Source organism: Petaurus breviceps, unplaced genomic scaffold (assembly GCF_028583685.1).
Source record: "Petaurus breviceps papuanus isolate PSGF00001 unplaced genomic scaffold, PetGlider_PUasm1.0 38, whole genome shotgun sequence".
Taxonomy (NCBI): Eukaryota; Metazoa; Chordata; class Mammalia; order Diprotodontia; family Petauridae; genus Petaurus; species Petaurus breviceps.
In genome coordinates, this window is record NW_027186304.1 from 36,539,851 (window position 1) to 36,552,836 (window position 12,986).

At 40.0% G+C, this 12,986-nt stretch overlaps 1 long non-coding RNA gene across 1 annotated transcript in view; it reads left to right on the forward strand.

The window, feature by feature from the left end:
- Positions 1-9,432, forward strand: part of LOC138170052 (uncharacterized) — a 36,386-nt gene extending 26,954 nt beyond the window's left edge. The window contains exon 2 of the long non-coding RNA XR_011170522.1: positions 9,050-9,432. This is a non-coding gene — a long non-coding RNA (uncharacterized lncRNA). The remainder of the gene's footprint in view (positions 1-9,049) is intronic.
- The last annotated feature ends 3,554 nt before the right edge of the window (positions 9,433-12,986 follow it).

A 12,986-nucleotide genomic window follows, 5' to 3' on the forward strand; every position in this document is an offset into this window, starting at 1 on the left:
AGAGAGAGAGAGAGAGAGAGAGAGAGAGAGAGAGAATGAGTGTGTGTAAGAAATGGAGACCCCAATACGCTAACATCAGATGATTACTGCTCATGGGATAGAGTCATATGGAATAGAATGAGAGGAATTTAATCCACTATGTGGAGGTTTGGTATCCTAATGAATTACTTTTATTTACTAGGTGCTGAGTTGTGATGTTTTTAATGCTTCTTAAAGATGCCAAAGGTTGTAGTTGGCTTCAAAATTTGATGCCCTCTAAATTCAGGACCCACAGACAAAGCCCGTATCTCATCATTTTGGCTTTGATTCTGTCCTTTAGTATGGGATGCTAGAGGGGGAGATGGGGGCTTTGGCATTTTGACCCTCGAGTTTGTCTATAGCCCAGCTCCCTTTGTATCAACCAAAGAAGTGTGGATCCTTCTGTATTTGGTATAGATCATACACATAACTCATGGAATGGGGCAGAGGGATAAAAGAAGTTGGCCAAAGGTCATGCCCTTGCTCTCTCCAAATATTTCTTTCTTTCTGCATTGCAGGCTCTCTCTTTAGATAACCAGATGATACAGTAGATAGAACATTACACATGGAATCAGAAAGACCTGAGCTCAAGGTCAGCTATAGATACAAGCTGTGTGACCTTGGACAAGTCACTTAACTTCTGTTTGCCTCAGTTTCCTCACTTGTAAAACAGAGATAATAATAGCAGCCATCTCCCAGAGTTGCTGTGAGGATCAAATGAGATAATATTTGTAAAGTTCTTGGCACAGTGCCTAGTACATAGTAATCTCTACATAAATGTTATGATGATGATAATAAAGATGTTCTGGGTGCTGTTAAAATAAATACCTTTGCTACATTATATAAGAAACAAAGTCAAACTCTTATACTAAAGCTCTATCCTTTCTTTTCTTTTCTTATATGTGTCCTGTGCATTTCACTCTTCTCGAAGACAAAAAAAAATCCAGCAAACCAAAACCGTGTGCAAACAGCGCCAGGCTCAGGAGGGCTTTCTTTTCATTAGACTTCTCTGGACCCTGGGCTCTCTGCTCAGTCTGAACGCATTTGATAGCCAGGGTCTCAATGACTAAGAAAGAGAAGGATTCAACAAGTGGCAAGAGTGATCACTTAAACCTCAGTTGCAACTGTGAAAACTGAAACAGGCAATTTTGAAACACAATCACTACTTTGTAAAACACCAATATGACTGAGTATCAGGTGCACAGGGTCAGCAGGAAGTAACATCAAAGCAACGTGCTTGCTGCCTTAAGGGCTGACAAAAGCCATAGTGTAAATGAGATGCCAGGCTTTGTGGGTGACATGACTCCCGAAAGGCAGGCTGCAGATTAGTTTTGGAGAGTAAGGATTGTTTCTTTTTGTCTTTTTATCCCAAGCCTTTGACACAAAGTCTTCCACATAACAGGAACTTAATCAAAGCTTATTGAATCTCATTAAATCTATGCTTTTAAGACCTTGTTAGTTTCTCTCCACCCTCCATTAACATCTGCAACATAATGTATTTTCCTCACAATAAACCTATAAAGTGGATACAAGTATTCACACCCACAATTTATAGCATTTTTATGTTATTTTTTCAAAAATTAAATTGATTTATTTACTTTTAGTTTACAACATTCAGTTCCACAGTCCCTTGAGTTTCAAATTTTCTCCCCCTCGCTCTCCCTCCCCCCCCATGATGGCAGCATGCACTTGAACATAGGATCTACAAATATCTTCACATTAATCATTAGTCAGCTTATAACTGATGGAATGATCAGTGGGAAAGAGGGAACAAAACAAAACAAGAAAAAGAAACACAGAAAGTAGTTTGTTTCAATCTGCATTCAGACTCTGCATCTCTTTCTCTGTATGTGCAATTTTATATTATTGTTTCATGTATTAAGCCTTTTTAATGTTTCTGTTCAGTTGTGTCTGACTCTCTATAACCCTATTTGGGCTTGTACTCCCTTGTGACTCTTCCCTAAGTGACCCATTATTCACTATGTGTTAATTTGATGTTCTCTGTTGAATCACCTGTCTTATAGAAAATCCTATTTGCCAGTATCTTGACAAAGATTCTGGAATGGTTTGCTGTTTACTTCTCCAGTTCATTTTACAGAGGAGGAAACTGAGGCAAACAGGGTTAAGTGGCTTGCCCAGGGTCACACAACTAGTTAAGTGTCTGAGGCCCGATCTGAGCTCACAAAGATGAGCTTTCCTGACTTCGGACCTAGAACTATCCACTGAGCCACCTAGCTTGCCCTAGTGTGTTTATGAGTCTTCTGTGTTTTAAGCATTTAATCTGTAAGAAAAAAAAACCCAAACCTCTCTAGATTTGATTTATGTTGTAGATTGAGTGCTTTTCTACTCTTCTTTGTACGGACCTAGATTTGAACTAAACCTAGATTTTCTTTAAGTGATTTTCCCCATCAAACTATAAAAAGGCAGAGACAATGAGAGACATAGTTATCTCTTTTTAGAAGAACAGGTCCCCCAGTGCTGAAATTAATATTTGTATGAGCTCAGAGCTAAGGAGAGGGGACAAGCTTCCCAGCCCACTTGGGTTTATTGTTACACAAAATAGTTGCAACATTAATATGACATGATTTTTTTTGGTGGGGGGAAGGCACTAATATTTGGAAGATATCATAAAAGGCTTCATTTAAAAGGGGGCCTTTCAGCTGAGCCTTGAAGGAACATAGGAATTGTAAGAGGTGGAGATGAAGAGGGAGTGAATTCTAGACATGGAGGACAGCCAGAGCAAGGGAATGGAGACAAAGATGGATCCTTTTGTGTGAAGAACAGTAAGACAATGAATTAGCTAGAGGGGTGTGTGTGTGTGTGTGTGTGTGTGTGTGTGTGTGTGTGTGTGTGTGTGTGTGCGCGTGCGCATGTGTATGAAGGGGGTAATACATAACAAAGACACACATATAATAATACATAAGACATACATACATATAATACATATATAAGAATACATGATAAATGTGCATATATACATTAATTTTTTTTTTGCCTTTTGGAGGGCAGTTGGGGTTAAGTAACTTGCCCAAAGTTACACGGCTAGTTTTTTTGTGTGGGTGTTAAGTGTCTGAGGCCAGAACTGAACTCAGGTCTTCCTGACTCTGGGGCCAGAGCTTTACTCACTGAGGAAGAGAGTAGGGGTAGATGAGTGAATTTAAAAAACATTATTAAGCACGTGATGTATACAAAACACAGTACTCAGTGCTGTAGCTACAAATAAAAAAGCAAGACTGCTCTCAAGGGACTCACTTTTGAATAGAGGGAGACAACATGCAGGAAGTTTCCGTTGTAAGTCAATTGGAAAGGGCCAATGGTCAAAGTGTCAATTGTCAAAATGTCAAAACAGATGGTAAAACATTTTTTTTGGTATTGTTTGCATTGATGAACCCCTTCTGGTTCTGATGCAGCACCAATGATTTTACTGTCAAGAATGTTCTTTTCTGGGTCTTTGGTAGCTGTGGTGGCATGTGCCAGGATCCATTTCTACAAGGGTTATTTTCCAGAGTAATAACTACAGGGCTTAGGTAGGACCAGTGCTCCTGGAGTCACTGCTATCGCTGTCACTCTTGGTACAAGGTCCTAGATTTCTCCCCTGGGGACTAAGGGGAGATGGTGGTCAATGTGGAGGTGCTGGTTTGATCTGCTTGGCAAATTCCAGCTCTAGTCTCACCTTCAAGGTGCCTTGCTACTTCAACTAAGCTAGCTTGCCTGTCTCAGCACTGGCAGTTGGTATTGGAAGTAGCTGGGATGGTGGGGCCCCTTTTCCACTGGGCTAAAAATCATCTACATAGAGACGATACAGCTTCCATAGCAGATAGAGTACAAGGTCCAGAGTCGGGAAGACCTGAGTTTAAATTCTGCCTCAAACATTTACTATCTGTGTGACCATAGCAAGTCATTTATCTTCTGTCTGCCTTCATTTCCTCAACTATAAAATGAGGATACTAATTGCATCTACCTCCCAAGATTGTAGTGAGAATCAAAATAATATTTGTAAAGCATTTAGTACAATGCCTGGAATAAAATACGGGCTTAGTAAATGCTTGCTCCTTCCCTCTCTCATTAAATCCATGCAATCACCAAGGGAGAGTCCAGAGAGGGTTGAAAAGGGGACCCAGGATAAAGCTTTGAGGTATAACCACAATTAGGGGCCCTGATATAAATGATGATGTTCAATTGTTATCAGTCATGTCCAACTGCTTCTGATTTTCCAGATTTTAATAGCATAAGTATCTTTTTTTAAACAAACATTTCTCTCTCCCTGCCCCTTCCCCATGAACATTTTTTTAAAACTGCACAACAAACACATATAGTCCAACAAAACAAATTCCTACACTGACCATGTCCAAAACTATACATCTCATTTTGCATTTTAAGTTCATTACCTCTCACTCAGGAAGTAGATGGCATGATTCATCTTAATTTCTCTCACCTCATTCATCGTCAAGTTTTTCAGAGTTATTTTTGCCTATAATGTTGGTGTTTTTACAGAAAGTATTTTAATTTTGCTCACTTTACTTTGCATCAGTTCACAGGGGTCTTCCTGGTTTCCTGTGAAACTATCCAGTCCATCATTTCTCATGGCACTATAATATTCCAGTACATTTCTCAGCCACCATTTTTTCTTTGTTCGATCATTATCCAATAAGTGGGTACCCCTTTGGTGTCTGGTTTTAGGCTACTAAGAAAAGAGTGGCTATAAATATTTTTGTACCCATGGGTCCTTTTCCTTTCTTTGAGCTCTTTGGAGAATAATCCTAGCGGGGTAATTGAATCAAAGGATATATACAGGTTAGTAACTTTTGGGGCCATAGCTCCAAATTGTTTTCTAGAATAACTGGATCAGTGCAGTTCTCTACCAACAATATTTTAGTGTGATTCTTTTAATGGGTAGGATTTTGATAAGCAGAGCTTAGGAGAGGGAGGCATTAGAACCAGCAGTAATTCAGTCTTTACATACTTCCATCACGAGGAATGTACATTTGCTTACATGCTTGCTTGGTGCCAGAGAGGAGAGAACACCAGAGGGGATATAACACTGAGATTTTATATCAGAGGCTATATCTCTGACCAGGTCTGACCTAGGTTCCAGCACAGAGCTGTTGCTTTTTCAGTGCAATCCAGGTCAACAGGACTCAGGAGTTCCATGTACCCACTAGTATATTTCATCAGCTTCCATTTGGGAAATACGACCTCTCCCCTGATTGTCATTTTCATTTACTCCAAGAAATCATTTGAGGCTCAGGCACAAAAGGAAAGGAAGTTGCATGTAATGACCTACCACCACCATTGGTCTTCTTGTTTATACTGTAAGATTGAGGAGTGAACCCACATGCAGTGGAGGGCATGGAGATGTGAGTACCAAGGTTTTCCATCTTTTGTTATTATCCTTACTTGCTAGTACGCTTTCCAAACATAATCGTTTTTATTATTTTTTTAAAGAGGAGTTGAGATAACGGTTGGTCTCTCAGAGAGCAAAGGCTAAACTTACTGATAAACTTCGGCTGCTACCCCAGGAGAAAGGCTGACCTCAATTGCCAAAGAAAGCATGGCCTCACTTCCTGCATGGGCCCTGCTAAATGCTTCACCAGGAACTTAGGAAACTTAGGAGGCTAGACAGAGTTCTGTGTGGGCCAAAGGGGGAGATAAATGAGCAAGACAAACAATCCCTTGGCCAAATCTTTAAGGAGGAAAACAATGGAGCAGCTCTTTCTCCAATTCCTTCCCATTCATCAGTTATGTTTTAGCAGTGCTTCAGAAAGAAAGAAAGGGGATTTGTCCAACATGAAGACATCAAGACATGTGCCCAATACCCACTGCCCTTATCAAGTGAAAATCACTTTCGGACTTTGAAGAGCCTGAGGCAAAACTTTAGAGAACCTAGGAATCTGTTTATTTCCTTTTCCCACTGATGAGCTTTTAGGGTGTGGTGCAAAATTTCCCTCTGGAGCACCAGTTGGCCAGAGGACCAGAATTCTAATTTGTTTCCTCGATTCCCCTTCTCTCTAGTGAATATTTATGACCTCCTACGAGCATGGGTTTGGGAGACTGAGTCCAGGAGTATTTCTGTGTAGCACTTAGAGGTCCTAAGGGCAAAAGCAACATCTGCATGGATTCTCATGTCCTGGAAGTCTGAGGACAGATAAAGATCTAGAATTTGGATACCCAGTATCTGTAAATTCCAGAGTTGGAAATTTATGTTTTTTTAACTTAGGAATCTCCACACAGAGACTTTTTATACACTAGGCATACTTTCTATCTCATTAGGTTGTTTGTGGTAGGTAGATATCTTTGCTAACTTTCATATGCTATGGAAATGGGGCAGCTAGGTGGCACAGTGAATAGAGTGCCAGGCCTGGAATTAGGAAGACTCATCTTAGTGAGTTCAGACATGACTGAAAGACTGTACAACAACGACAATATTTTAGGCTCTGGTTTCCATTTTGGGAATATAAATATAGAGAAAATACAACCCACTAGATTATTAAACTGCTTACTTGAAACATCATCCCTTTAATGTTAGAAAGTGGGGGAAAGGTTGGAGATGGTCATGTGCTGGAACCATCTCATACCAGCTTGTAAGAAATGATTGTTAAATTTTAAGCATGAGCACACCTCTAGAATCGTCAAAAACTACAAATCAGGCTTGATTTATTATTTTGTTGACTGTCAAGCTTAAGGAAGTGATGGAGAAAATTTTAATAATGTAGATTAACCCCCAAAGTGAGATGTCTTCTTCTCTCCCCCCTCTCCCCTTCCCCAAGAAAGCCAATTGTTAAACATTTACCAGCATATCGCTGGTTTGATGATCTTAAGAGTTGCTGTAAATGGTTTGTGGATACCAAGATTCTTCTGAGCCTCTCTTCAAGCAAAGGTACAAATCTTATTTTTCCACTGGAATTCATGGAATTATAAAGCTGGACCAGGGAGATCATATAGTCTGACCTTTCGTATTACAAGAGGAAAGTGAAACCTAGAAGTATTCGTTATTTACCTAGGGTCCCAAAGGAAGTATGAGTCAGATTTTGTAGTTTTTGTTGTTTGTTTATTTCAGTTGTGTCCAACTGTTCGTGATCGCATTTTTGGTTTTCTTGGCAGAGATACTAGAGTGGTTTGTCATTTCCTTCTCTAGCTCATTTTACAGATGAGGAAACTGAGGCAAACAGGGTGAAGTGACTTGCCCCGGGTCACACTACTAATAATTTTCTGAGGCAGGATATGTACTCAGGTCTTCCTAATTCTAGGCCCTGCTCTCTATTTGCTGCACCACCTAACTGCCTTGGCAGTCCTGAGTATTAAGGTCATGACCTCTGATGTCCAAGTCTGATGTTCTTTCATTTCTAGAAAGCATTTAAACTTTATTTTGAGTTCTATGTTATGGTCTTTGATGATATGAGATCTTCTTACTAAAAGTTACTTCAGGAAATCTCTCCATGAGTAGGTGATTACATACAACACTAATAAAAGAAGGACTTTTAGTGAGGAGCAAACAATTCCTCGAATACCCAAAATACCCTTGTATGGTTACATCCCTTTACTAGAGCTAACTTCATTGTAAAAACAACAATGGATAAGATACTTCCACAAATCAGGCATACAGTAGTCCATTTCTTTTTCTTTTGGCTTCCATTGAGGTCTGAGTGGATGGGCCGTGGGTCAGGGCAGGGTGGAGCGATAAAGAGAGCCTAGTCTACTCTTCTGGCAGAGAGAACAGAAGTGATTCATGGCCCCAGAAGCTTTGTCATATGGAGGAAACTAACTCTCTTGCATTTGTCTGGCAATTTGAAGACACCTTTAGTATTTAAAAACTCCCTTGGCCGAAAATGAGTGTGCCTATTTGTAGATAGTGAAGGACTTCTCACAATTACTTCCTGAGAGACGATTCCTTCCAGCTCAAGAAATAGGTACTAGTTAGCACATGTCTCTTCCAGTTGTTTTGGAAGAAACAAAAGATGAATAAGACATAGCATTAATTCACGACTGAAGTGATTATGGGAAGAGTTACTCATGCACAACAGCACATAATCATTGCTACCCAGTCTGGCTAGCCTCCTATTGATATCCAGGTTGGTATTAATGAAGTTAGTGGGAATCATACATATGTATTAGGGAGAGAATAGGTCCCTAAGGGTGTGTGGTATATGTCAGTGCCAGGGTCCTCCATAGGTAGCTGACTAGAGTTATCTGGAAAAGGGTTGAGTAATGGTAGAAATGAGATATCACATGTGGATTAGTCATTGGTCCATTAACCTTATTATATTGTGATTGTGGACACTTCTGAGAAAATTGCAGTCATCAAAGTAATTTGGACCAATGCATGCAACTATGGCATTTCCCACTGTGATTTCCTTCAATATTATCTTCTAAAAGAATATAAAGTGAAGCTTTTTCCAATGAAAGTATGGATAAAGCAATATCATGGTGTTTCTACATTAATGCTATCTATTGACTAAAATATTAGCTATCTGCAATGAATAGAGCACTGGTGCTGGAGTCAGGAGGACCTGAGTTCAAATCTGGCCTCAGACTCTTAAAATGTACTAGCCGTGTGATCTTGGACAAGTCACTTAACCCCAATTGCTCTGCCTTCCCACTTCCAAAAAGCAAAAAAAAAAAAAAATAGCTATCTTATCATGATCTGTTTTGTAAAGAAGTGCCCTTAAGGGTGTAATATACTAAAAGTGTGTACTTCCATCATGTCTCAAGCAGATACAGGCACACCTTGTTTTATTGTACTTCACAGATACTGCATTTTTTTTTTAAACAAATTGAAGGTTTGTGGCAACCCTACACTGAGTGAGTCTGGCCAATAGTACACACTCTCATTGTGTCTCTCTGTCACATCTTGACAATTCTCAGAATATTTGAAACTTTTTCATTAATATTATATCTTTTATGATGACCTGTGATCATACTATTGTAATTGTTTTGGGGCACCATGAACCTCACCCATGTAACAGAGTGAACTTAATAAATGGTGTGTGTTCTAACAGCTCCACTGACCAGCTGCCCTGTCTCTCTCCCACAGCTCGGGCCTCCCTATTCCCTGAGATACAACAGTATTGAAGAATGTTACATAATTTTGTGGATAAAGCAGCAGCAGGGTCTGAGAGGACTGACTCCAATTTTGAAAGAAGTTCTGCTGTGGGTACAATGCTGTCAGACTACATTACACTATTACACATGACAGAGAAATCTTTTGTGAAAGGAAGACTCAATCAATGTGACAGACTTCACTGCGTCTTACCTTAAGGAAGGGCCACAACTACCCCAACCTTCAGCAGCCACCATCCCAATCAGTTAGCGGCCATCAACATGGAGGGAAAACCCTCCTCCAGCACAAAGATGATGACTTGCCAATGGCTAAGATGATGCTAAGCAGTTTCTAGCATTAAAGTATTTTTAAGTTAAGGTATATACATTGTTTTTTGGACACAATACTCTTGTACACTTCATAGACTATGATGTAGTATAAATACAACTTCTATAAGCATCAAAAAACCCCCAAATTCATGTGACTCTATTGTGATATTCATTTTATCACAATATTTGCTTTATTGTGGTGGTCTGAAGCTGGACACACAATATCTGTAAGGTACACATATATAAATACATATATGTACACACATATACACACATGTACATATATGTATGTATATGCATGTATGCATGTATGTGTGTATATGTTGTCTGGCCTCTTTCACCCATATCATCAGGATATGAATGAGAGACAACATGGTATAGTGGATGAAAGGCTAACTTTGGAGTAAGGAAGACCTGATTTCAAGTGCTACCCTGCTACATAATAGCTGGGTAACCAGAGGTCAGTCTTTCATACTATCAGTGCCCCCATTCTATTCTTTGGGAATACAGAGGATATCAATAATTGATGACTTATATTGGTGGAAATAATTCCTACGCTGAGCGTTCACTGCATTGATGAAATCACAGGTCCGGCATCTCTCTATCCATACCCTTCCAAATAACAAGGTACCCACTTCTGCATACCTGAAGATGATAGGGTGATGGATCTTCATTATAGAAAAATCAGGTATATAGCTCTAAGACGAATGGTTAGAATATGTCATCACCACTTAGATTTCCCTCTTTAATCTACTTTAAATTTAAGTTACCAAGTAGCACAGGACCTGACCATAGGAACCATGTAGGCATCCTCAGGAAAACAGACATACAGGGCGGTGAGGTGGCACAGTGAATAGAGCACTGGCCCTGGAGTCAGGAGGACCTGAGTTCAAATCTGGCCTCAGACACTTAATAGCCGTATGACCTTGGGCAAGTCACTTAACCCCAATTGCCCTCCAAACAAACCAAAAAACCAACATAGACATGCAGCTTAAGATTGTGACTGCCTCCCCAAAGGGTGATATAGCCTTTTTGGAGAAATATAGCCTCATTGGAGAAATAATGAGGAAAGGAATAAGGAGAAGGAAATAAGTATTTATATAATGACTACTATGTGTCAGGCACCATCCTACTCACTTTCCTCACAAGAACCCTGAAAAACAGGTGCTATTATTATCTCTATTGTACAGTTGAGGAAACTGAGGCAAACAGAGGTTGAGTGACTTGCCTAAGGTCACATAACTAGTAGGTATCTGAGGACAAATTTGAACATAGATCTTCCTGATTCCAGGTCCAGTGTTCTATTGCTAGTTAACCTCTGCCGATGGGGATGGAATACCAGATCCCCACAGTGGAACTGTCAGGAACTCTCTGGAGTTTTGCCTGACTACTCATTTTCACACTCTTCCACCCATTGTTCCTCAAATCTCATGAAAGATAGGTTAGTTTGACAAATAGACAACTGTGCTGACTGCAGCATGGACCATAATGAATTCTACTCTTTTCTCTAATTAAGATCTCAGTGTGGGTGGAGCCAACAGAGTTCGTGTCCAGTGAGCAGTCTCAGCTGTGCTTTCTACCCTTGAACCTATTGCTAAAGCGTAACTTCACCTTGGGCAGCTAGGTGGTGGCATAGATAATGTGCTGAGCCTAGAATTTAGAAGACTCATCTTTATGAGTTCCAATCCATCCTCAGACACTTACTAGCTGTGTGACTCTGAGCAAGTCAATTAACCCTGTCTGCCTCCATTTCCTCATCTGTGAAAGGAGCTAGAGAAAGAAATGGCAAACCACCCCAGTGTCTTTGCCAAGAAAACCCCATATGAGGTCACGAAGAGTTAGACACAACTGAACAACCCTGGCCATTACACTCCATTAATTATTTAGTTAATACCTATGTAGTGGAATACATATGTTATATTCCCAGCATTAGACATAATTATTATGATTTATGTCATGGCATTGTATCAACAGCCTTTCTCAGACATGCTAATGTATGATTATGTTGATGAACAGGTCTTGTTGAGATCTGGCATAGGTATTAAGTTGATGGTTTATTACTCTCCAGGTACATCCAAACACTTATCACATACTGGTGTTAACATAAATATTGTGACTTTATTGAGTTAAGAGCAGAAGGTATCGGATGGAGCCCACCAGTCACACAGATACAATTATGCCCCTTTGGAGTTTCATTGTTCCAATTTTTCAGCCTGTCTCTAGTTTTCATTAAGCTACATATCAGAAAAGGCTTCTGTTCTTTATCAGGTCACAATTGGGTGGGTTTATCTAAGGTTGTAGTTATGTGATAGATGCCAAAACTTCTGGTTAGTTTACTTAGTTATGAAGAGCCTTGTCTATATGATATCAAACAGCCATTTCAGCTGAATTTAGCAAAGCAAGTATTTAGTGAGTACCTACTCTGTGGCCAGCACCATCTTAGACAGAAGGGAATTTTTTGAAAATAGCTCTGTTCATTTAAAGTAGTAATACTTGCCTTCTTCCCATGAGAAAACTAAAGCCTATGTAATGGAAAAGAATTTATGCTCAGGAAAGTTGTACACAAAAGTCAATGGCAACATGACCAGCAAGATGGCCAAATAGAGGCTCTCTGTAAATTTCCCTAAAACCTTGGGGAAAAAAGGAATTATGTACCAAATAGAGAGTAATTATAGCTGATTCCTCAAGATAAAAAGACGAAATGCCCTTACAAAGTAACAATGTCAAGAATGAGAGAACTTAAAACTCTCATTACTCATCCCTACCCACAACTGACATCCCTGTTCTGGCTGTGAGTACAAAAAAGTTTACATACTTCTGACTCGAGGTCTGGGTATAAGGACTCTCCTTCCATGGCAGCGATGCCACCTAACCAACCTTTTTGCCAAGAAAACCCCGAATGGGATCATGAAGAGTCAGCCACAATTTATCGACTAAACAACAGCAAAAACCAAACATCTATTCCCATTCCCTACAGGAGGTGTTATACACTGATTCTATCCCCAACACATGAGGAAAAAGGGGGAGGGAGAGGAATAGAAATCAGAAGAGGAAAAGGAGAAAGATTTAGGCAGGGTGGAAGACAGGTGAAACATTCAGAGTCACAGACTAGACGGGAATGAGATCTGCACCTGAGAGAAAAGAGACTGGAAAACCAGTTAGGGTGAGTTCTCTACTCTTAGAGGTTTTAATCATGCAGACAACCTGACCAGCCAACCTCTGTGTTCCTCCACATGAGAAAAGTGAGGCTGCTCAATTGCCCAGTCCTAGGCAGCAGTGGAAGAGAGAGGAACCTGAGAATGAAGAGGATTCCCAAAGGTGAGAGGAAACCTGGAAAAAAGTCAGCTAACAAGTAGCTAAACCACAAAGGAGAATCATAATGATAGAAGAGAGAACAAATAAAACTTTAAAGAGAAAATGACACACTTCAAGTAGATATTGTAATATAAAGGAAAATGAATAAATGTTACCGAATGAAGGAGAGAACCCTGTGGACTATTGAGAGATCATGGAAGATCATAGAAAGAAACTCCCCAAACGGTACAGAGATAGAGACAGACAAGATAGAGACAGAAAGGAGGAGGAAAAGGGGGGGGGAATGG